Consider the following 19155-nt stretch of genomic DNA (forward strand, 5'->3'; position numbering starts at 1 on the left):
GTAACTTTACTTTTCTTCACTGGCAATTCTAACATGTTGGGTTAGCACCTGTATTTCAACGGCTAAATTACAAACAAAAGTAGGCCAATTGTTAAATGTTGATCAACACTAATTTAGCAACCATGAAACGGAATCAATTTTGATGATATTGTCTAAGTTCCTTATATATCCAACGTTAAAACAACACTAAACATGCATCTCTTCGACAATGTGATATACTTTTTGTAATTTGTAGGTGTACAATCTGCGGCGCTCGGCGGCTTTCAGAGAGAAGTGAAAAAGCTTACGGCACCTGGGATTCCCAGGCGGTCTTCCATCCAGGTACTAAGCAGGCCCTGCTCTGCTTAGCTTCCGAGATCAGACGAGATCGGGCGGAACCAGAGAGGTATGGCCGTAAGCTGCTTTTTATCTTTTTCCTAATCCTTTAGAACGTGTCAAAGATAATCAGAAGAGTTTCTTTTTCTAAAATTGAAGCAGTTCTTAGAATTGCCAGTGAAGAAAAGTAAAGTTACCTTCAGGTTTTAGGAACCTCTCTTGCCAATCCTAACATGTTGGGTTAGCACCTGTATTTCAACGGCTAAATTACAAACAAAAGTATGCCAATTGTTAAATGTTGATCAACACTAATTTAGCAACCATGAAACGGAATCAATTTTGATGATATTGTCTAAGTTCCTTATATATCCAACGTTAAAACAACACTAAACATGCATCTCTTCGACAATGTGATATACTTTTTGTAATTTGTAGGTGTACAATCTGCGGCGCTCGGCGGCTTTCAGAGAGAAGTGAAAAAGCTTATGGCACCTGGGATTCCCAGGCGGTCTTCCATCCAGGTACTAACCAGGCCCTGCTCTGCTTAGCTTCCGAGATCAGACGAGATCGGGCGGAACCAGAGAGGTATGGCCGTAAGCTGCTTTTTATCTTTTTCCTAATCCTTTAAAACGTGTCAAAGATAATCAGAAGAGTTTCTTTTTCTAAAATTGAAGCAGTTCTTAGGATTGGCAAGAGAGGTTCCTAAAACCTGAAGGTAACTTTACTTTTCTTCACTGGCAATTCTAACATGTTGGGTTAGCACCTGTATTTCAACGGCTAAATTACAAACAAAAGTAGGCCAATTGTTAAATGTTGATCAACACTAATTTAGCAACCATGAAACGGAATCAATTTTGATGATATTGTCTAAGTTCCTTATATATCCAACGTTAAAACAACACTAAACATGCATCTCTTCGACAATGTGATATACTTTTTGTAATTTGTAGGTGTACAATCTGCGGCGCTCGGCGGCTTTCAGAGAGAAGTGAAAAAGCTTACGGCACCTGGGATTCCCAGGCGGTCTTCCATCCAGGTACTAACCAGGCCCTGCTCTGCTTAGCTTCCGAGATCAGACGAGATCGGGCGGAACCAGAGAGGTATGGCCGTAAGCTGCTTTTTATCTTTTTCCTAATCCTTTATAATGCGTCAAAAAATTATGTCACGCCTGCCGTTGGCATCTTTGTGTGGGTTAAATAAGGGTATGCAAAGAAGGCTGTGACATCCTATACCGAAAATTGGATGGACTAGAGAAGACCCGCCCAGGAGTCCCAGCCAATCGGTGGATGGCCATTGCAGTCCCCGCCACCTCAAATGGCCTGACGATGGTATGGACGTAAGCCACCTTTCATCTTCTTCCTATTGCATCTCTTCTACAATGTGAAATACTTTTTACAATTGTGTAGGTGTACAATCTGCGGCGCTGGGCGGCTTTCGGAGAGAGAAGTGAAAAAGCTTACGGCACCTGGGATTCCCAGGCGGTCTTCCATCCAGGTACTAACCAGGCCCTGCTCTGCTTAGCTTCCGAGATCAGACGAGATCGGGCGGAACCAGAGAGGTATGGCCGTAAGCTGCTTTTGATCTTTTTCCTAATCCTTTAAAACGTGTCAAAGATAATCAGAAGAGTTTCTTTTTCTAAAATTGAAGCAGTTCTTAGGATTGGCAAGAGAGGTTCCTAAAACCTGAAGGTAACTTTACTTTTCTTCACTGGCAATTCTAACATGTTGGGTTAGCACCTGTATTTCAACGGCTAAATTACAAACAAAAGTATGCCAATTGTTAAATGTTGATCAACACTAATTTAGCAACCATGAAACGGAATCAATTTTGATGATATTGTCTAAGTTCCTTATATATCCAACGTTAAAACAACACTAAACATGCATCTCTTCGACAATGTGATGTACTTTTTGTAATTTGTAGGTGTACAATCTGCGGCGCTCGGCAGCTTTCAGAGAGAAGTGAAAAAGCTTACGGCACCTGGGATTCCCAGGCGGTCTTCCATCCAGGTACTAACCAGGCCCTGCTCTGCTTAGCTTCCGAGATCAGACGAGATCGGGCGGAACCAGAGAGGTATGGCCGTAAGCTGCTTTTTATCTTTTTCCTAATCCTTTAAAACGTGTCAAAGATAATCAGAAGAGTTTCTTTTTCTAAAATTGAAGCAGTTCTTAGGATTGGCAAGAGAGGTTCCTAAAACCTGAAGGTAACTTTACTTTTCTTCACTGGCAATTCTAACATGTTGGGTTAGCACCTGTATTTCAACGGCTAAATTACAAACAAAAGTAGGCCAATTGTTAAATGTTGATCAACACTAATTTAGCAACCATGAAACGGAATCAATTTTGATGATATTGTCTAAGTTCCTTATATATCCAACGTTAAAACAACACTAAACATGCATCTCTTCCACAATGTGATGTACTTTTTGTAATTTGTAGGTGTACAATCTGCGGCGCTCGGCGGCTTTCAGAGAGAAGTGAAAAAGCTTACGGCACCTGGGATTCCCAGGCGGTCTTCCATCCAGGTACTAACCAGGCCCTGCTCTGCTTAACTTCCGAGATCAGACGAGATCGGGCGGAACCAGAGAGGTATGGCCGTAAGCTGCTTTTTATCTTTTTCCTAATCCTTTATAATGCGTCAAAAAATTATGTCACGCCTGCCGTTGGCATCTTTGTGTGGGTTAAATAAGGGTATGCAAAGAAGGCTGTGACATCCTATGCCGAAAATTGGATGGACTAGAGAAGACCCGCCCAGAAGTCCCAGCCAATCGGTGGATGGCCATTGCAGTCCCCGCCACCTCAAATGGCCTGACGATGGTATGGACGTAAGCCACCTTTCATCTTCTTCCTATTGCATCTCTTCTACAATGTGAAATACTTTTTACAATTGTGTAGGTGTACAATCTGCGGCGCTGGGCGGCTTTCGGAGAGAGAAGAGAAAAAGCTTACGGCACCTGGGATCCCCAGGCGGTCTTCCATCCAGGTACTAACCAGGCCCTGCTCTGCTTAGCTTCCGAGATCAGACGAAATCGGGCGGAACTAGAGAGGTATGGCCGTACGCTGCTTTTTATCTTTTTCCTAATCCTTTAAAACGTGTCAAAGATAATCAGAAGAGTTTCTTTTTCTAAAATTGAAGCAGTTCTTAGGATTGGCAAGAGAGGTTCCTAAAACCTGAAGGTAACTTTACTTTTCTTCACTGGCAATTCTAACATGTTGGGTTAGCACCTGTATTTCAACGGCTAAATTACAAACAAAAGTAGGCCAATTGTTAAATGTTGATCAACACTAATTTAGCAACCATGAAACGGAATCAATTTTGATGATATTGTCTAAGTTCCTTATATATCCAACGTTAAAACAACACTAAACATGCATCTCTTCGACAATGTGATATACTTTTTGTAATTTGTAGGTGTACAATCTGCGGCGCTCGGCGGCTTTCAGAGAGAAGTGAAAAAGCTTACGGCACCTGGGATTCCCAGGCGGTCTTCCATCCAGGTACTAACCAGGCCCTGCTCTGCTTAGCTTCCGAGATCAGACGAGATCGGGCGGAACCAGAGAGGTATGGCCGTAAGCTGCTTTTTATCTTTTTCCTAATCCTTTATAATGCGTCAAAAAATTATGTCACGCCTGCCGTTGGCATCTTTGTGTGGGTTAAATAAGGGTATGCAAAGAAGGCTGTGACATCCTATGCCGAAAATTGGATGGACTAGAGAAGACCCGCCCAGGAGTCCCAGCCAATCGGTGGATGGCCATTGCAGTCCCCGCCACCTCAAATGGCCTGACGATGGTATGGACGTAAGCCACCTTTCATCTTCTTCCTATTGCATCTCTTCTACAATGTGAAATACTTTTTACAATTGTGTAGGTGTACAATCTGCGGCGCTGGGCGGCTTTCGGAGAGAGAAGTGAAAAAGCTTACGGCACCTGGGATTCCCAGGCGGTCTTCCATCCAGGTACTATCCAGGCCCTGCTCTGCTTAGCTTCCGAGATCAGACGAGATCGGGCGGAACCAGAGAGGTATGGCCGTAAGCTGCTTTAATATCTTTTTCCTAATCCTTTAGAACGTGTCAAAGATAATCAGAAAAGTTTCTTTTTCTAAAATTGAAGCAGTTCTTAGGATTGGCAAGAGAGGTTCCTAAAACCTGAAGGTAACTTTACTTTTCTTCACTGGCAATTCTAACATGTTGGGTTAGCACCTGTATTTCAACGGCTAAATTACAAACAAAAGTATGCCAATTGTTAAATGTTGATCAACACTAATTTAGCAACCATGAAACGGAATCAATTTTGATGATATTGTCTAAGTTCCTTATATATCCAACGTTAAAACAACACTAAACATGCATCTCTTCGACAATGTGATGTACTTTTTGTAATTTGTAGGTGTACAATCTGCGGCGCTCGGCGGCTTTCAGAGAGAAGTGAAAAAGCTTACGGCACCTGGGATTCCCAGGCGGTCTTCCATCCAGGTACTAACCAGGCCCTGCTCTGCTTAACTTCCGAGATCAGACGAGATCGGGCGGAACCAGAGAGGTATGGCCGTAAGCTGCTTTTTATCTTTTTCCTAATCCTTTATAATGCGTCAAAAAATTATGTCACGCCTGCCGTTGGCATCTTTGTGTGGGTTAAATAAGGGTATGCAAAGAAGGCTGTGACATCCTATGCCGAAAATTGGATGGACTAGAGAAGACCCGCCCAGAAGTCCCAGCCAATCGGTGGATGGCCATTGCAGTCCCCGCCACCTCAAATGGCCTGACGATGGTATGGACGTAAGCCACCTTTCATCTTCTTCCTATTGCATCTCTTCTACAATGTGAAATACTTTTTACAATTGTGTAGGTGTACAATCTGCGGCGCTGGGCGGCTTTCGGAGAGAGAAGAGAAAAAGCTTACGGCACCTGGGATCCCCAGGCGGTCTTCCATCCAGGTACTAACCAGGCCCTGCTCTGCTTAGCTTCCGAGATCAGACGAGATCGGGCGGAACCAGAGAGGTATGGCCGTACGCTGCTTTTTATCTTTTTCCTAATCCTTTAAAACGTGTCAAAGATAATCAGAAGAGTTTCTTTTTCTAAAATTGAAGCAGTTCTTAGGATTGGCAAGAGAGGTTCCTAAAACCTGAAGGTAACTTTACTTTTCTTCACTGGCAATTCTAACATGTTGGGTTAGCACCTGTATTTCAACGGCTAAATTACAAACAAAAGTAGGCCAATTGTTAAATGTTGATCAACACTAATTTAGCAACCATGAAACGGAATCAATTTTGATGATATTGTCTAAGTTCCTTATATATCCAACGTTAAAACAACACTAAACATGCATCTCTTCGACAATGTGATATACTTTTTGTAATTTGTAGGTGTACAATCTGCGGCGCTCGGCGGCTTTCAGAGAGAAGTGAAAAAGCTTACGGCACCTGGGATTCCCAGGCGGTCTTCCATCCAGGTACTAAGCAGGCCCTGCTCTGCTTAGCTTCCGAGATCAGACGAGATCGGGCGGAACCAGAGAGGTATGGCCGTAAGCTGCTTTTTATCTTTTTCCTAATCCTTTAGAACGTGTCAAAGATAATCAGAAGAGTTTCTTTTTCTAAAATTGAAGCAGTTCTTAGGATTGGCAAGAGAGGTTCCTAAAACCTGAAGGTAACTTTACTTTTCTTCACTGGCAATTCTAACATGTTGGGTTAGCACCTGTATTTCAACGGCTAAATTACAAACAAAAGTATGCCAATTGTTAAATGTTGATCAACACTAATTTAGCAACCATGAAACGGAATCAATTTTGATGATATTGTCTAAGTTCCTTATATATCCAACGTTAAAACAACACTAAACATGCATCTCTTCGACAATGTGATGTACTTTTTGTAATTTGTAGGTGTACAATCTGCGGCGCTCGGCGGCTTTCAGAGAGAAGTGAAAAAGCTTACGGCACCTGGGATTCCCAGGCGGTCTTCCATCCAGGTACTAACCAGGCCCTGCTCTGCTTAGCTTCCGAGATCAGACGAGATCGGGCGGAACCAGAGAGGTATGGCCGTAAGCTGCTTTTTATCTTTTTCCTAATCCTTTAAAACGTGTCAAAGATAATCAGAAGAGTTTCTTTTTCTAAAATTGAAGCAGTTCTTAGGATTGGCAAGAGAGGTTCCTAAAACCTGAAGGTAACTTTACTTTTCTTCACTGGCAATTCTAACATGTTGGGTTAGCACCTGTATTTCAACGGCTAAATTACAAACAAAAGTAGGCCAATTGTTAAATGTTGATCAACACTAATTTAGCAACCATGAAACGGAATCAATTTTGATGATATTGTCTAAGTTCCTTATATATCCAACGTTAAAACAACACTAAACATGCATCTCTTCGACAATGTGATATACTTTTTGTAATTTGTAGGTGTACAATCTGCGGCGCTCGGCGGCTTTCAGAGAGAAGTGAAAAAGCTTACGGCACCTGGGATTCCCAGGCGGTCTTCCATCCAGGTACTAACCAGGCCCTGCTCTGCTTAGCTTCCGAGATCAGACGAGATCGGGCGGAACCAGAGAGGTATGGCCGTAAGCTGCTTTTTATCTTTTTCCTAATCCTTTATAATGCGTCAAAAAATTATGTCACGCCTGCCGTTGGCATCTTTGTGTGGGTTAAATAAGGGTATGCAAAGAAGGCTGTGACATCCTATACCGAAAATTGGATGGACTAGAGAAGACCCGCCCAGGAGTCCCAGCCAATCGGTGGATGGCCATTGCAGTCCCCGCCACCTCAAATGGCCTGACGATGGTATGGACGTAAGCCACCTTTCATCTTCTTCCTATTGCATCTCTTCTACAATGTGAAATACTTTTTACAATTGTGTAGGTGTACAATCTGCGGCGCTGGGCGGCTTTCGGAGAGAGAAGTGAAAAAGCTTACGGCACCTGGGATTCCCAGGCGGTCTTCCATCCAGGTACTAACCAGGCCCTGCTCTGCTTAGCTTCCGAGATCAGACGAGATCGGGCGGAACCAGAGAGGTATGGCCGTAAGCTGCTTTTGATCTTTTTCCTAATCCTTTAAAACGTGTCAAAGATAATCAGAAGAGTTTCTTTTTCTAAAATTGAAGCAGTTCTTAGGATTGGCAAGAGAGGTTCCTAAAACCTGAAGGTAACTTTACTTTTCTTCACTGGCAATTCTAACATGTTGGGTTAGCACCTGTATTTCAACGGCTAAATTACAAACAAAAGTATGCCAATTGTTAAATGTTGATCAACACTAATTTAGCAACCATGAAACGGAATCAATTTTGATGATATTGTCTAAGTTCCTTATATATCCAACGTTAAAACAACACTAAACATGCATCTCTTCGACAATGTGATGTACTTTTTGTAATTTGTAGGTGTACAATCTGCGGCGCTCGGCAGCTTTCAGAGAGAAGTGAAAAAGCTTACGGCACCTGGGATTCCCAGGCGGTCTTCCATCCAGGTACTAACCAGGCCCTGCTCTGCTTAGCTTCCGAGATCAGACGAGATCGGGCGGAACCAGAGAGGTATGGCCGTAAGCTGCTTTTTATCTTTTTCCTAATCCTTTAAAACGTGTCAAAGATAATCAGAAGAGTTTCTTTTTCTAAAATTGAAGCAGTTCTTAGGATTGGCAAGAGAGGTTCCTAAAACCTGAAGGTAACTTTACTTTTCTTCACTGGCAATTCTAACATGTTGGGTTAGCACCTGTATTTCAACGGCTAAATTACAAACAAAAGTAGGCCAATTGTTAAATGTTGATCAACACTAATTTAGCAACCATGAAACGGAATCAATTTTGATGATATTGTCTAAGTTCCTTATATATCCAACGTTAAAACAACACTAAACATGCATCTCTTCGACAATGTGATGTACTTTTTGTAATTTGTAGGTGTACAATCTGCGGCGCTCGGCGGCTTTCAGAGAGAAGTGAAAAAGCTTACGGCACCTGGGATTCCCAGGCGGTCTTCCATCCAGGTACTAACCAGGCCCTGCTCTGCTTAACTTCCGAGATCAGACGAGATCGGGCGGAACCAGAGAGGTATGGCCGTAAGCTGCTTTTTATCTTTTTCCTAATCCTTTATAATGCGTCAAAAAATTATGTCACGCCTGCCGTTGGCATCTTTGTGTGGGTTAAATAAGGGTATGCAAAGAAGGCTGTGACATCCTATGCCGAAAATTGGATGGACTAGAGAAGACCCGCCCAGAAGTCCCAGCCAATCGGTGGATGGCCATTGCAGTCCCCGCCACCTCAAATGGCCTGACGATGGTATGGACGTAAGCCACCTTTCATCTTCTTCCTATTGCATCTCTTCTACAATGTGAAATACTTTTTACAATTGTGTAGGTGTACAATCTGCGGCGCTGGGCGGCTTTCGGAGAGAGAAGAGAAAAAGCTTACGGCACCTGGGATCCCCAGGCGGTCTTCCATCCAGGTACTAACCAGGCCCTGCTCTGCTTAGCTTCCGAGATCAGACGAGATCGGGCGGAACCAGAGAGGTATGGCCGTACGCTGCTTTTTATCTTTTTCCTAATCCTTTAAAACGTGTCAAAGATAATCAGAAGAGTTTCTTTTTCTAAAATTGAAGCAGTTCTTAGGATTGGCAAGAGAGGTTCCTAAAACCTGAAGGTAACTTTACTTTTCTTCACTGGCAATTCTAACATGTTGGGTTAGCACCTGTATTTCAACGGCTAAATTACAAACAAAAGTAGGCCAATTGTTAAATGTTGATCAACACTAATTTAGCAACCATGAAACGGAATCAATTTTGATGATATTGTCTAAGTTCCTTATATATCCAACGTTAAAACAACACTAAACATGCATCTCTTCGACAATGTGATATACTTTTTGTAATTTGTAGGTGTACAATCTGCGGCGCTCGGCGGCTTTCAGAGAGAAGTGAAAAAGCTTACGGCACCTGGGATTCCCAGGCGGTCTTCCATCCAGGTACTAAGCAGGCCCTGCTCTGCTTAGCTTCCGAGATCAGACGAGATCGGGCGGAACCAGAGAGGTATGGCCGTAAGCTGCTTTTTATCTTTTTCCTAATCCTTTAGAACGTGTCAAAGATAATCAGAAGAGTTTCTTTTTCTAAAATTGAAGCAGTTCTTAGGATTGGCAAGAGAGGTTCCTAAAACCTGAAGGTAACTTTACTTTTCTTCACTGGCAATTCTAACATGTTGGGTTAGCACCTGTATTTCAACGGCTAAATTACAAACAAAAGTATGCCAATTGTTAAATGTTGATCAACACTAATTTAGCAACCATGAAACGGAATCAATTTTGATGATATTGTCTAAGTTCCTTATATATCCAACGTTAAAACAACACTAAACATGCATCTCTTCGACAATGTGATATACTTTTTGTAATTTGTAGGTGTACAATCTGCGGCGCTCGGCGGCTTTCAGAGAGAAGTGAAAAAGCTTACGGCACCTGGGATTCCCAGGCGGTCTTCCATCCAGGTACTAACCAGGCCCTGCTCTGCTTAGCTTGCGAGATCAGATGAGATCGGGCGGAACCAGAGAGGTATGGTCGTAAGCTGCTTTTTATCTTTTTCCTAATCCTTTAAAACGTGTCAAAGATAATCAGAAGAGTTTCTTTTTCTAAAATTGAAGCAGTTCTTAGGATTGGCAAGAGAGGTTCCTAAAACCTGAAGGTAACTTTACTTTTCTTCACTTGCAATTCTAACATGTTGGGTTAGCACCTGTATTTCAACGGCTAAATTACAAACAAAAGTAGGCCAATTGTTAAATGTTGATCAACACTAATTTAGCAACCATGAAACGGAATCAATTTTGATGATATTGTCTAAGTTCCTTATATATCCAACGTTAAAACAACACTAAACATGCATCTCTTCGACAATGTGATATACTTTTTGTAATTTGTAGGTGTACAATCTGCGGCGCTCGGCGGCTTTCAGAGAGAAGTGAAAAAGCTTACGGCACCTGGGATTCCCAGGCGGTCTTCCATCCAGGTACTAACCAGGCCCTGCTCTGCTTAGCTTCCGAGATCAGACGAAATCGGGCGGAACCAGAGAGGTATGGCCGTACGCTGCTTTTTATCTTTTTCCTAATCCTTTAAAACGTGTCAAAGATAATCAGAAGAGTTTCTTTTTCTAAAATTGAAGCAGTTCTTAGGATTGGCAAGAGAGGTTCCTAAAACCTGAAGGTAACTTTACTTTTCTTCACTGGCAATTCTAACATGTTGGGTTAGCACCTGTATTTCAACGGCTAAATTACAAACAAAAGTAGGCCAATTGTTAAATGTTGATCAACACTAATTTAGCAACCATGAAACGGAATCAATTTTGATGATATTGTCTAAGTTCCTTATATATCCAACGTTAAAACAACACTAAACATGCATCTCTTCGACAATGTGATATACTTTTTGTAATTTGTAGGTGTACAATCTGCGGCGCTCGGCGGCTTTCAGAGAGAAGTGAAAAAGCTTACGGCACCTGGGATTCCCAGGCGGTCTTCCATCCAGGTACTAACCAGGCCCTGCTCTGCTTAGCTTCCGAGATCAGACGAGATCGGGCGGAACCAGAGAGGTATGGCCGTAAGCTGCTTTTTATCTTTTTCCTAATCCTTTAGAACGTGTCAAAGATAATCAGAAGAGTTTCTTTTTCTAAAATTGAAGCAGTTCTTAGGATTGGCAAGAGAGGTTCCTAAAACCTGAAGGTAACTTTACTTTTCTTCACTGGCAATTCTAACATGTTGGGTTAGCACCTGTATTTCAACGGCTAAATTACAAACAAAAGTATGCCAATTGTTAAATGTTGATCAACACTAATTTAGCAACCATGAAACGGAATCAATTTTGATGATATTGTCTAAGTTCCTTATATATCCAACGTTAAAACAACACTAAACATGCATCTCTTCGACAATGTGATGTACTTTTTGTAATTTGTAGGTGTACAATCTGCGGCGCTCGGCAGCTTTCAGAGAGAAGTGAAAAGCTTACGGCACCTGGGATTCCCAGGCGGTCTTCCATCCAGGTACTAACCAGGCCCTGCTCTGCTTAGCTTCCGAGATCAGACGAGATCGGGCGGAACCAGAGAGGTATGGCCGTAAGCTGCTTTTTATCTTTTTCCTAATCCTTTAAAACGTGTCAAAGATAATCAGAAGAGTTTCTTTTTCTAAAATTGAAGCAGTTCTTAGGATTGGCAAGAGAGGTTCCTAAAACCTGAAGGTAACTTTACTTTTCTTCACTGGCAATTCTAACATGTTGGGTTAGCACCTGTATTTCAACGGCTAAATTACAAACAAAAGTAGGCCAATTGTTAAATGTTGATCAACACTAATTTAGCAACCATGAAACGGGATCAATTTTGATGATATTGTCTAAGTTCCTTATATATCCAACGTTAAAACAACACTAAACATGCATCTCTTCGACAATGTGATATACTTTTTGTAATTTGTAGGTGTACAATCTGCGGCGCTCGGCGGCTTTCAGAGAGAAGTGAAAAAGCTTACGGCACCTGGGATTCCCAGGCGGTCTTACATCCAGGTACTAACCAGGCCCTGCTCTGCTTAGCTTCCGAGATCAGACGAGATCGGGCGGAACCAGAGAGGTATGGCCGTAAGCTGCTTTTTATCTTTTTCCTAATCCTTTATAATGCGTCAAAAAATTATGTCACGCCTGCCGTTGGCATCTTTGTGTGGGTTAAATAAGGGTATGCAAAGAAGGCTGTGACATCCTATGCCGAAAATTGGATGGACTAGAGAAGACCCGCCCAGGAGTCCCAGCCAATCGGTGGATGGCCATTGCAGTCCCCGCCACCTCAAATGGCCTGACGATGGTATGGACGTAAGCCACCTTTCATCTTCTTCCTATTGCATCTCTTCTACAATGTGAAATACTTTTTACAATTGTGTAGGTGTACAATCTGCGGCGCTGGGCGGCTTTCGGAGAGAGAAGTGAAAAAGCTTACGGCACCTGGGATTCCCAGGCGGTCTTCCATCCAGGTACTAACCAGGCCCTGCTCTGCTTAGCTTCCGAGATCAGACGAGATCGGGCGGAACCAGAGAGGTATGGCCGTAAGCTGCTTTAATATCTTTTTCCTAATCCTTTAGAACGTGTCAAAGATAATCAGAAAAGTTTCTTTTTCTAAAATTGAAGCAGTTCTTAGGATTGGCAAGAGAGGTTCCTAAAACCTGAAGGTAACTTTACTTTTCTTCACTGGCAATTCTAACATGTTGGGTTAGCACCTGTATTTCAACGGCTAAATTACAAACAAAAGTATGCCAATTGTTAAATGTTGATCAACACTAATTTAGCAACCATGAAACGGAATCAATTTTGATGATATTGTCTAAGTTCCTTATATATCCAACGTTAAAACAACACTAAACATGCATCTCTTCGACAATGTGATATACTTTTTGTAATTTGTAGGTGTACAATCTGCGGCGCTCGGCGGCTTTCAGAGAGAAGTGAAAAAGCTTACGGCACCTGGGATTCCCAGGCGGTCTTCCATCCAGGTACTAACCAGGCCCTGCTCTGCTTAGCTTCCGAGATCAGATGAGATCGGGCGGAACCAGAGAGGTATGGTCGTAAGCTGCTTTTTATCTTTTTCCTAATCCTTTAAAACGTGTCAAAGATAATCAGAAGAGTTTCTTTTTCTAAAATTGAAGCAGTTCTTAGGATTGGCAAGAGAGGTTCCTAAAACCTGAAGGTAACTTTACTTTTCTTCACTTGCAATTCTAACATGTTGGGTTAGCACCTGTATTTCAACGGCTAAATTACAAACAAAAGTAGGCCAATTGTTAAATGTTGATCAACACTAATTTAGCAACCATGAAACGGAATCAATTTTGATGATATTGTCTAAGTTCCTTATATATCCAACGTTAAAACAACACTAAACATGCATCTCTTCGACAATGTGATATACTTTTTGTAATTTGTAGGTGTACAATCTGCGGCGCTCGGCGGCTTTCAGAGAGAAGTGAAAAAGCTTACGGCACCTGGGATTCCCAGGCGGTCTTCCATCCAGGTACTAACCAGGCCCTGCTCTGCTTAGCTTCCGAGATCAGACGAAATCGGGCGGAACCAGAGAGGTATGGCCGTACGCTGCTTTTTATCTTTTTCCTAATCCTTTAAAACGTGTCAAAGATAATCAGAAGAGTTTCTTTTTCTAAAATTGAAGCAGTTCTTAGGATTGGCAAGAGAGGTTCCTAAAACCTGAAGGTAACTTTACTTTTCTTCACTGGCAATTCTAACATGTTGGGTTAGCACCTGTATTTCAACGGCTAAATTACAAACAAAAGTAGGCCAATTGTTAAATGTTGATCAACACTAATTTAGCAACCATGAAACGGAATCAATTTTGATGATATTGTCTAAGTTCCTTATATATCCAACGTTAAAACAACACTAAACATGCATCTCTTCGACAATGTGATATACTTTTTGTAATTTGTAGGTGTACAATCTGCGGCGCTCGGCGGCTTTCAGAGAGAAGTGAAAAAGCTTACGGCACCTGGGATTCCCAGGCGGTCTTCCATCCAGGTACTAACCAGGCCCTGCTCTGCTTAGCTTCCGAGATCAGACGAGATCGGGCGGAACCAGAGAGGTATGGCCGTAAGCTGCTTTTTATCTTTTTCCTAATCCTTTATAATGCGTCAAAAAATTATGTCACGCCTGCCGTTGGCATCTTTGTGTGGGTTAAATAAGGGTATGCAAAGAAGGCTGTGACATCCTATGCCGAAAATTGGATGGACTAGAGAAGACCCGCCCAGGAGTCCCAGCCAATCGGTGGATGGCCATTGCAGTCCCCGCCACCTCAAATGGCCTGACGATGGTATGGACGTAAGCCACCTTTCATCTTCTTCCTATTGCATCTCTTCTACAATGTGAAATACTTTTTACAATTGTGTAGGTGTACAATCTGCGGCGCTGGGCGGCTTTCGGAGAGAGAAGTGAAAAAGCTTACGGCACCTGGGATTCCCAGGCGGTCTTCCATCCAGGTACTAACCAGGCCCTGCTCTGCTTAGCTTCCGAGATCAGACGAGATCGGGCGGAACCAGAGAGGTATGGCCGTAAGCTGCTTTAATATCTTTTTCCTAATCCTTTAGAACGTGTCAAAGATAATCAGAAAAGTTTCTTTTTCTAAAATTGAAGCAGTTCTTAGGATTGGCAAGAGAGGTTCCTAAAACCTGAAGGTAACTTTACTTTTCTTCACTGGCAATTCTAACATGTTGGGTTAGCACCTGTATTTCAACGGCTAAATTACAAACAAAAGTATGCCAATTGTTAAATGTTGATCAACACTAATTTAGCAACCATGAAACGGAATCAATTTTGATGATATTGTCTAAGTTCCTTATATATCCAACGTTAAAACAACACTAAACATGCATCTCTTCGACAATGTGATATACTTTTTGTAATTTGTAGGTGTACAATCTGCGGCGCTCGGCGGCTTTCAGAGAGAAGTGAAAAAGCTTACGGCACCTGGGATTCCCAGGCGGTCTTCCATCCAGGTACTAACCAGGCCCTGCTCTGCTTACCTTCCGAGATCAGATGAGATCGGGCGGAACCAGAGAGGTATGGTCGTAAGCTGCTTTTTATCTTTTTCCTAATCCTTTAAAACGTGTCAAAGATAATCAGAAGAGTTTCTTTTTCTAAAATTGAAGCAGTTCTTAGGATTGGCAAGAGAGGTTCCTAAAACCTGAAGGTAACTTTACTTTTCTTCACTTGCAATTCTAACATGTTGGGTTAGCACCTGTATTTCAACGGCTAAATTACAAACAAAAGTAGGCCAATTGTTAAATGTTGATCAACACTAATTTAGCAACCATGAAACGGAATCAATTTTGATGATATTGTCTAAGTTCCTTATATATCCAACGTTAAAACAACACTAAACATGCATCTCTTCGACAATGTGATATACTTTTTGTAATTTGTAGGTGTACAATCTGCGGCGCTCGGCGGCTTTCAGAGAGAAGTGAAAAAGCTTACGGCACCTGGGATTCCCAGGCGGTCTTCCATCCAGGTACTAACCAGGCCCTGCTCTGCTTAGCTTCCGAGATCAGACGAAATCGGGCGGAACCAGAGAGGTATGGCCGTACGCTGCTTTTTATCTTTTTCCTAATCCTTTAAAACGTGTCAAAGATAATCAGAAGAGTTTCTTTTTCTAAAATTGAAGCAGTTCTTAGGATTGGCAAGAGAGGTTCCTAAAACCTGAAGGTAACTTTACTTTTCTTCACTGGCAATTCTAACATGTTGGGTTAGCACCTGTATTTCAACGGCTAAATTACAAACAAAAGTATGCCAATTGTTAAATGTTGATCAACACTAATTTAGCAACCATGAAACGGAATCAATTTTGATGATATTGTCTAAGTTCCTTATATATCCAACGTTAAAACAACACTAAACATGCATCTCTTCGACAATGTGATATACTTTTTGTAATTTGTAGGTGTACAATCTGCGGCGCTCGGCGGCTTTCAGAGAGAAGTGAAAAAGCTTACGGCACCTGGGATTCCCAGGCGGTCTTCCATCCAGGTACTAACCAGGCCCTGCTCTGCTTAGCTTCCGAGATCAGACGAGATCGGGCGGAACCAGAGAGGTATGGCCGTAAGCTGCTTTTTATCTTTTTCCTAATCCTTTATAATGCGTCAAAAAATTATGTCACGCCTGCCGTTGGCATCTTTGTGTGGGTTAAATAAGGGTATGCAAAGAAGGCTGTGACATCCTATGCCGAAAATTGGATGGACTAGAGAAGACCCGCCCAGGAGTCCCAGCCAATCGGTGGATGGCCATTGCAGTCCCCGCCACCTCAAATGGCCTGACGATGGTATGGACGTAAGCCACCTTTCATCTTCTTCCTATTGCATCTCTTCTACAATGTGAAATACTTTTTACAATTGTGTAGGTGTACAATCTGCGGCGCTGGGCGGCTTTCGGAGAGAGAAGTGAAAAAGCTTACGGCACCTGGGATTCCCAGGCGGTCTTCCATCCAGGTACTAACCAGGCCCTGCTCTGCTTAGCTTCCGAGATCAGACGAGATCGGGCGGAACCAGAGAGGTATGGCCGTAAGCTGCTTTAATATCTTTTTCCTAATCCTTTAGAACGTGTCAAAGATAATCAGAAAAGTTTCTTTTTCTAAAATTGAAGCAGTTCTTAGGATTGGCAAGAGAGGTTCCTAAAACCTGAAGGTAACTTTACTTTTCTTCACTGGCAATTCTAACATGTTGGGTTAGCACCTGTATTTCAACGGCTAAATTACAAACAAAAGTATGCCAATTGTTAAATGTTGATCAACACTAATTTAGCAACCATGAAACGGAATCAATTTTGATGATATTGTCTAAGTTCCTTATATATCCAACGTTAAAACAACACTAAACATGCATCTCTTCGACAATGTGATATACTTTTTGTAATTTGTAGGTGTACAATCTGCGGCGCTCGGCGGCTTTCAGAGAGAAGTGAAAAAGCTTACGGCACCTGGGATTCCCAGGCGGTCTTCCATCCAGGTACTAACCAGGCCCTGCTCTGCTTAGCTTCCGAGATCAGATGAGATCGGGCGGAACCAGAGAGGTATGGTCGTAAGCTGCTTTTTATCTTTTTCCTAATCCTTTAAAACGTGTCAAAGATAATCAGAAGAGTTTCTTTTTCTAAAATTGAAGCAGTTCTTAGGATTGGCAAGAGAGGTTCCTAAAACCTGAAGGTAACTTTACTTTTCTTCACTGGCAATTCTAACATGTTGGGTTAGCACCTGTATTTCAACGGCTAAATTACAAACAAAAGTAGGCCAATTGTTAAATGTTGATCAACACTAATTTAGCAACCATGAAACGGAATCAATTTTGATGATATTGTCTAAGTTCCTTAAATATCCAACGTTAAAACAACACTAAACATGCATCTCTTCGACAATGTGATATACTTTTTGTAATTTGTAGGTGTACAATCTGCGGCGCTCGGCGGCTTTCAGAGAGAAGTGAAAAAGCTTACGGCACCTGGGATTCCCAGGCGGTCTTCCATCCAGGTACTAACCAGGCCCTGCTCTGCTTAGCTTCCGAGATCAGACGAAATCGGGCGGAACCAGAGAGGTATGGCCGTACGCTGCTTTTTATCTTTTTCCTAATCCTTTAAAACGTGTCAAAGATAATCAGAAGAGTTTCTTTTTCTAAAATTGAAGCAGTTCTTAGGATTGGCAAGAGAGGTTCCTAAAACCTGAAGGTAACTTTACTTTTCTTCACTGGCAATTCTAACATGTTGGGTTAGCACCTGTATTTCAACGGCTAAATTACAAACAAAAGTAGGCCAATTGTTAAATGTTGATCAACACTAATTTAGCAACCATGAAACGGAATCAATTTTGATGATATTGTCTAAGTTCCTTATATATCCAACGTTAAAACAACACTAAACATGCATCTCTTCGACAATGTGATATACTTTTTGTAATTTGTAGGTGTACAATCTGCGGCGCTCGGCGGCTTTCAGAGAGAAGTGAAAAAGCTTACGGCACCTGGGATTCCCAGGCGGTCTTCCATCCAGGTACTAACCAGGCCCTGCTCTGCTTAGCTTCCGAGATCAGACGAGATCGGGCGGAACCAGAGAGGTATGGCCGTAAGCTGCTTTTTATCTTTTTCCTAATCCTTTAGAACGTGTCAAAGATAATCAGAAGAGTTTCTTTTTCTAAAATTGAAGCAGTTCTTAGGATTGGCAAGAGAGGTTCCTAAAACCTGAAGGTAACTTTACTTTTCTTCACTGGCAATTCTAACATGTTGGGTTAGCACCTGTATTTCAACGGCTAAATTACAAACAAAAGTAGGCCAATTGTTAAATGTTGATCAACACTAATTTAGCAACCATGAAACGGAATCAATTTTGATGATATTGTCTAAGTTCCTTATATATCCAACGTTAAAACAACACTAAACATGCATCTCTTCGACAATGTGATATACTTTTTGTAATTTGTAGGTGTACAATCTGCGGCGCTCGGCGGCTTTCAGAGAGAAGTGAAAAAGCTTACGGCACCTGGGATTCCCAGGCGGTCTTCCATCCAGGTACTAACCAGGCCCTGCTCTGCTTAGCTTCCGAGATCAGACGAGATCGGGCGGAACCAGAGAGGTATGGCCGTAAGCTGCTTTTTATCTTTTTCCTAATCCTTTATAATGCGTCAAAAAATTATGTCACGCCTGCCGTTGGCATCTTTGTGTGGGTTAAATAAGGGTATGCAAAGAAGGCTGTGACATCCTATGCCGAAAATTGGATGGACTAGAGAAGACCCGCCCAGGAGTCCCAGCCAATCGGTGGATGGCCATTGCAGTCCCCGCCACCTCAAATGGCCTGACGATGGTATGGACGTAAGCCACCTTTCATCTTCTTCCTATTGCATCTCTTCTACAATGTGAAATACTTTTTACAATTGTGTAGGTGTACAATCTGCGGCGCTGGGCGGCTTTCGGAGAGAGAAGTGAAAAAGCTTACGGCACCTGGGATTCCCAGGCGGTCTTCCATCCAGGTACTAACCAGGCCCTGCTCTGCTTAGCTTCCGAGATCAGACGAGATCGGGCGGAACCAGAGAGGTATGGCCGTAAGCTGCTTTAATATCTTTTTCCTAATCCTTTAGAACGTGTCAAAGATAATCAGAAAAGTTTCTTTTTCTAAAATTGAAGCAGTTCTTAGGATTGGCAAGAGAGGTTCCTAAAACCTGAAGGTAACTTTACTTTTCTTCACTGGCAATTCTAACATGTTGGGTTAGCACCTGTATTTCAACGGCTAAATTACAAACAAAAGTATGCCAATTGTTAAATGTTGATCAACACTAATTTAGCAACCATGAAACGGAATCAATTTTGATGATATTG

The 19155-nt window shown here is 42.2% G+C and overlaps 37 non-coding genes and 1 pseudogene across 37 annotated transcripts; all 38 read right to left on the bottom strand.

Annotated features, from left to right (window-relative positions):
• Positions 1-280: 280 nt before the first annotated feature.
• LOC134114534 (5S ribosomal RNA) lies at positions 281-399 on the bottom strand. The gene has a single exon (XR_009946901.1). It is a non-coding gene; the product is annotated as a 5S ribosomal RNA (ribosomal RNA).
• A 396-nt stretch (positions 400-795) lies between these two features.
• LOC134114506 (5S ribosomal RNA) lies at positions 796-914 on the bottom strand. Its single transcript, XR_009946873.1, has one exon. It is a non-coding gene; the product is annotated as a 5S ribosomal RNA (ribosomal RNA).
• A 396-nt stretch (positions 915-1310) lies between these two features.
• Positions 1311-1429, bottom strand: LOC134115143 (5S ribosomal RNA). The gene has a single exon (XR_009947505.1). It is a non-coding gene; the product is annotated as a 5S ribosomal RNA (ribosomal RNA).
• Positions 1430-1768: 339 nt separating this feature from the next.
• Positions 1769-1887, bottom strand: LOC134115144 (5S ribosomal RNA). The gene has a single exon (XR_009947506.1). It is a non-coding gene; the product is annotated as a 5S ribosomal RNA (ribosomal RNA).
• Positions 1888-2283: 396 nt separating this feature from the next.
• On the bottom strand, positions 2284-2402 carry LOC134115145 (5S ribosomal RNA). The gene has a single exon (XR_009947507.1). It is a non-coding gene; the product is annotated as a 5S ribosomal RNA (ribosomal RNA).
• Positions 2403-2798: 396 nt separating this feature from the next.
• On the bottom strand, positions 2799-2917 carry LOC134114829 (5S ribosomal RNA). Its single transcript, XR_009947189.1, has one exon. It is a non-coding gene; the product is annotated as a 5S ribosomal RNA (ribosomal RNA).
• Positions 2918-3256: 339 nt separating this feature from the next.
• On the bottom strand, positions 3257-3375 carry LOC134114773 (5S ribosomal RNA; annotated as a pseudogene).
• A 396-nt stretch (positions 3376-3771) lies between these two features.
• Positions 3772-3890, bottom strand: LOC134115147 (5S ribosomal RNA). Its single transcript, XR_009947509.1, has one exon. It is a non-coding gene; the product is annotated as a 5S ribosomal RNA (ribosomal RNA).
• A 339-nt stretch (positions 3891-4229) lies between these two features.
• LOC134114274 (5S ribosomal RNA) lies at positions 4230-4348 on the bottom strand. Its single transcript, XR_009946640.1, has one exon. It is a non-coding gene; the product is annotated as a 5S ribosomal RNA (ribosomal RNA).
• Positions 4349-4745: 397 nt separating this feature from the next.
• Positions 4746-4864, bottom strand: LOC134114840 (5S ribosomal RNA). The gene has a single exon (XR_009947200.1). It is a non-coding gene; the product is annotated as a 5S ribosomal RNA (ribosomal RNA).
• Positions 4865-5203: 339 nt separating this feature from the next.
• On the bottom strand, positions 5204-5322 carry LOC134114726 (5S ribosomal RNA). The gene has a single exon (XR_009947093.1). It is a non-coding gene; the product is annotated as a 5S ribosomal RNA (ribosomal RNA).
• Positions 5323-5718: 396 nt separating this feature from the next.
• On the bottom strand, positions 5719-5837 carry LOC134114535 (5S ribosomal RNA). The gene has a single exon (XR_009946902.1). It is a non-coding gene; the product is annotated as a 5S ribosomal RNA (ribosomal RNA).
• Positions 5838-6233: 396 nt separating this feature from the next.
• Positions 6234-6352, bottom strand: LOC134115148 (5S ribosomal RNA). Its single transcript, XR_009947510.1, has one exon. It is a non-coding gene; the product is annotated as a 5S ribosomal RNA (ribosomal RNA).
• Positions 6353-6748: 396 nt separating this feature from the next.
• On the bottom strand, positions 6749-6867 carry LOC134115149 (5S ribosomal RNA). The gene has a single exon (XR_009947511.1). It is a non-coding gene; the product is annotated as a 5S ribosomal RNA (ribosomal RNA).
• A 339-nt stretch (positions 6868-7206) lies between these two features.
• Positions 7207-7325, bottom strand: LOC134115150 (5S ribosomal RNA). The gene has a single exon (XR_009947512.1). It is a non-coding gene; the product is annotated as a 5S ribosomal RNA (ribosomal RNA).
• Positions 7326-7721: 396 nt separating this feature from the next.
• Positions 7722-7840, bottom strand: LOC134115151 (5S ribosomal RNA). The gene has a single exon (XR_009947513.1). It is a non-coding gene; the product is annotated as a 5S ribosomal RNA (ribosomal RNA).
• Positions 7841-8236: 396 nt separating this feature from the next.
• Positions 8237-8355, bottom strand: LOC134114851 (5S ribosomal RNA). Its single transcript, XR_009947212.1, has one exon. It is a non-coding gene; the product is annotated as a 5S ribosomal RNA (ribosomal RNA).
• A 339-nt stretch (positions 8356-8694) lies between these two features.
• Positions 8695-8813, bottom strand: LOC134114727 (5S ribosomal RNA). The gene has a single exon (XR_009947094.1). It is a non-coding gene; the product is annotated as a 5S ribosomal RNA (ribosomal RNA).
• A 396-nt stretch (positions 8814-9209) lies between these two features.
• LOC134114537 (5S ribosomal RNA) lies at positions 9210-9328 on the bottom strand. Its single transcript, XR_009946904.1, has one exon. It is a non-coding gene; the product is annotated as a 5S ribosomal RNA (ribosomal RNA).
• Positions 9329-9724: 396 nt separating this feature from the next.
• LOC134114711 (5S ribosomal RNA) lies at positions 9725-9843 on the bottom strand. Its single transcript, XR_009947078.1, has one exon. It is a non-coding gene; the product is annotated as a 5S ribosomal RNA (ribosomal RNA).
• Positions 9844-10239: 396 nt separating this feature from the next.
• Positions 10240-10358, bottom strand: LOC134114684 (5S ribosomal RNA). The gene has a single exon (XR_009947051.1). It is a non-coding gene; the product is annotated as a 5S ribosomal RNA (ribosomal RNA).
• A 396-nt stretch (positions 10359-10754) lies between these two features.
• Positions 10755-10873, bottom strand: LOC134115153 (5S ribosomal RNA). The gene has a single exon (XR_009947515.1). It is a non-coding gene; the product is annotated as a 5S ribosomal RNA (ribosomal RNA).
• A 395-nt stretch (positions 10874-11268) lies between these two features.
• Positions 11269-11387, bottom strand: LOC134115154 (5S ribosomal RNA). Its single transcript, XR_009947516.1, has one exon. It is a non-coding gene; the product is annotated as a 5S ribosomal RNA (ribosomal RNA).
• A 396-nt stretch (positions 11388-11783) lies between these two features.
• Positions 11784-11902, bottom strand: LOC134114649 (5S ribosomal RNA). Its single transcript, XR_009947016.1, has one exon. It is a non-coding gene; the product is annotated as a 5S ribosomal RNA (ribosomal RNA).
• Positions 11903-12241: 339 nt separating this feature from the next.
• On the bottom strand, positions 12242-12360 carry LOC134115155 (5S ribosomal RNA). The gene has a single exon (XR_009947517.1). It is a non-coding gene; the product is annotated as a 5S ribosomal RNA (ribosomal RNA).
• A 397-nt stretch (positions 12361-12757) lies between these two features.
• On the bottom strand, positions 12758-12876 carry LOC134114343 (5S ribosomal RNA). Its single transcript, XR_009946709.1, has one exon. It is a non-coding gene; the product is annotated as a 5S ribosomal RNA (ribosomal RNA).
• A 396-nt stretch (positions 12877-13272) lies between these two features.
• LOC134114685 (5S ribosomal RNA) lies at positions 13273-13391 on the bottom strand. The gene has a single exon (XR_009947052.1). It is a non-coding gene; the product is annotated as a 5S ribosomal RNA (ribosomal RNA).
• Positions 13392-13787: 396 nt separating this feature from the next.
• LOC134115156 (5S ribosomal RNA) lies at positions 13788-13906 on the bottom strand. Its single transcript, XR_009947518.1, has one exon. It is a non-coding gene; the product is annotated as a 5S ribosomal RNA (ribosomal RNA).
• Positions 13907-14245: 339 nt separating this feature from the next.
• LOC134115157 (5S ribosomal RNA) lies at positions 14246-14364 on the bottom strand. Its single transcript, XR_009947519.1, has one exon. It is a non-coding gene; the product is annotated as a 5S ribosomal RNA (ribosomal RNA).
• Positions 14365-14761: 397 nt separating this feature from the next.
• On the bottom strand, positions 14762-14880 carry LOC134114974 (5S ribosomal RNA). The gene has a single exon (XR_009947336.1). It is a non-coding gene; the product is annotated as a 5S ribosomal RNA (ribosomal RNA).
• A 396-nt stretch (positions 14881-15276) lies between these two features.
• On the bottom strand, positions 15277-15395 carry LOC134114686 (5S ribosomal RNA). Its single transcript, XR_009947053.1, has one exon. It is a non-coding gene; the product is annotated as a 5S ribosomal RNA (ribosomal RNA).
• A 396-nt stretch (positions 15396-15791) lies between these two features.
• Positions 15792-15910, bottom strand: LOC134115158 (5S ribosomal RNA). Its single transcript, XR_009947520.1, has one exon. It is a non-coding gene; the product is annotated as a 5S ribosomal RNA (ribosomal RNA).
• A 339-nt stretch (positions 15911-16249) lies between these two features.
• On the bottom strand, positions 16250-16368 carry LOC134115159 (5S ribosomal RNA). Its single transcript, XR_009947521.1, has one exon. It is a non-coding gene; the product is annotated as a 5S ribosomal RNA (ribosomal RNA).
• Positions 16369-16765: 397 nt separating this feature from the next.
• LOC134114344 (5S ribosomal RNA) lies at positions 16766-16884 on the bottom strand. The gene has a single exon (XR_009946710.1). It is a non-coding gene; the product is annotated as a 5S ribosomal RNA (ribosomal RNA).
• Positions 16885-17280: 396 nt separating this feature from the next.
• Positions 17281-17399, bottom strand: LOC134114687 (5S ribosomal RNA). The gene has a single exon (XR_009947054.1). It is a non-coding gene; the product is annotated as a 5S ribosomal RNA (ribosomal RNA).
• Positions 17400-17795: 396 nt separating this feature from the next.
• Positions 17796-17914, bottom strand: LOC134115160 (5S ribosomal RNA). The gene has a single exon (XR_009947522.1). It is a non-coding gene; the product is annotated as a 5S ribosomal RNA (ribosomal RNA).
• Positions 17915-18310: 396 nt separating this feature from the next.
• Positions 18311-18429, bottom strand: LOC134115161 (5S ribosomal RNA). The gene has a single exon (XR_009947523.1). It is a non-coding gene; the product is annotated as a 5S ribosomal RNA (ribosomal RNA).
• Positions 18430-18768: 339 nt separating this feature from the next.
• On the bottom strand, positions 18769-18887 carry LOC134115162 (5S ribosomal RNA). The gene has a single exon (XR_009947524.1). It is a non-coding gene; the product is annotated as a 5S ribosomal RNA (ribosomal RNA).
• Between the last annotated feature and the right edge of the window lie 268 nt (positions 18888-19155).

The sequence above is a fragment of the Pungitius pungitius genome, unplaced genomic scaffold (assembly GCF_949316345.1).
Source record: "Pungitius pungitius unplaced genomic scaffold, fPunPun2.1 scaffold_34, whole genome shotgun sequence".
In the NCBI taxonomy this organism is placed as follows: Eukaryota; Metazoa; Chordata; class Actinopteri; order Perciformes; family Gasterosteidae; genus Pungitius; species Pungitius pungitius.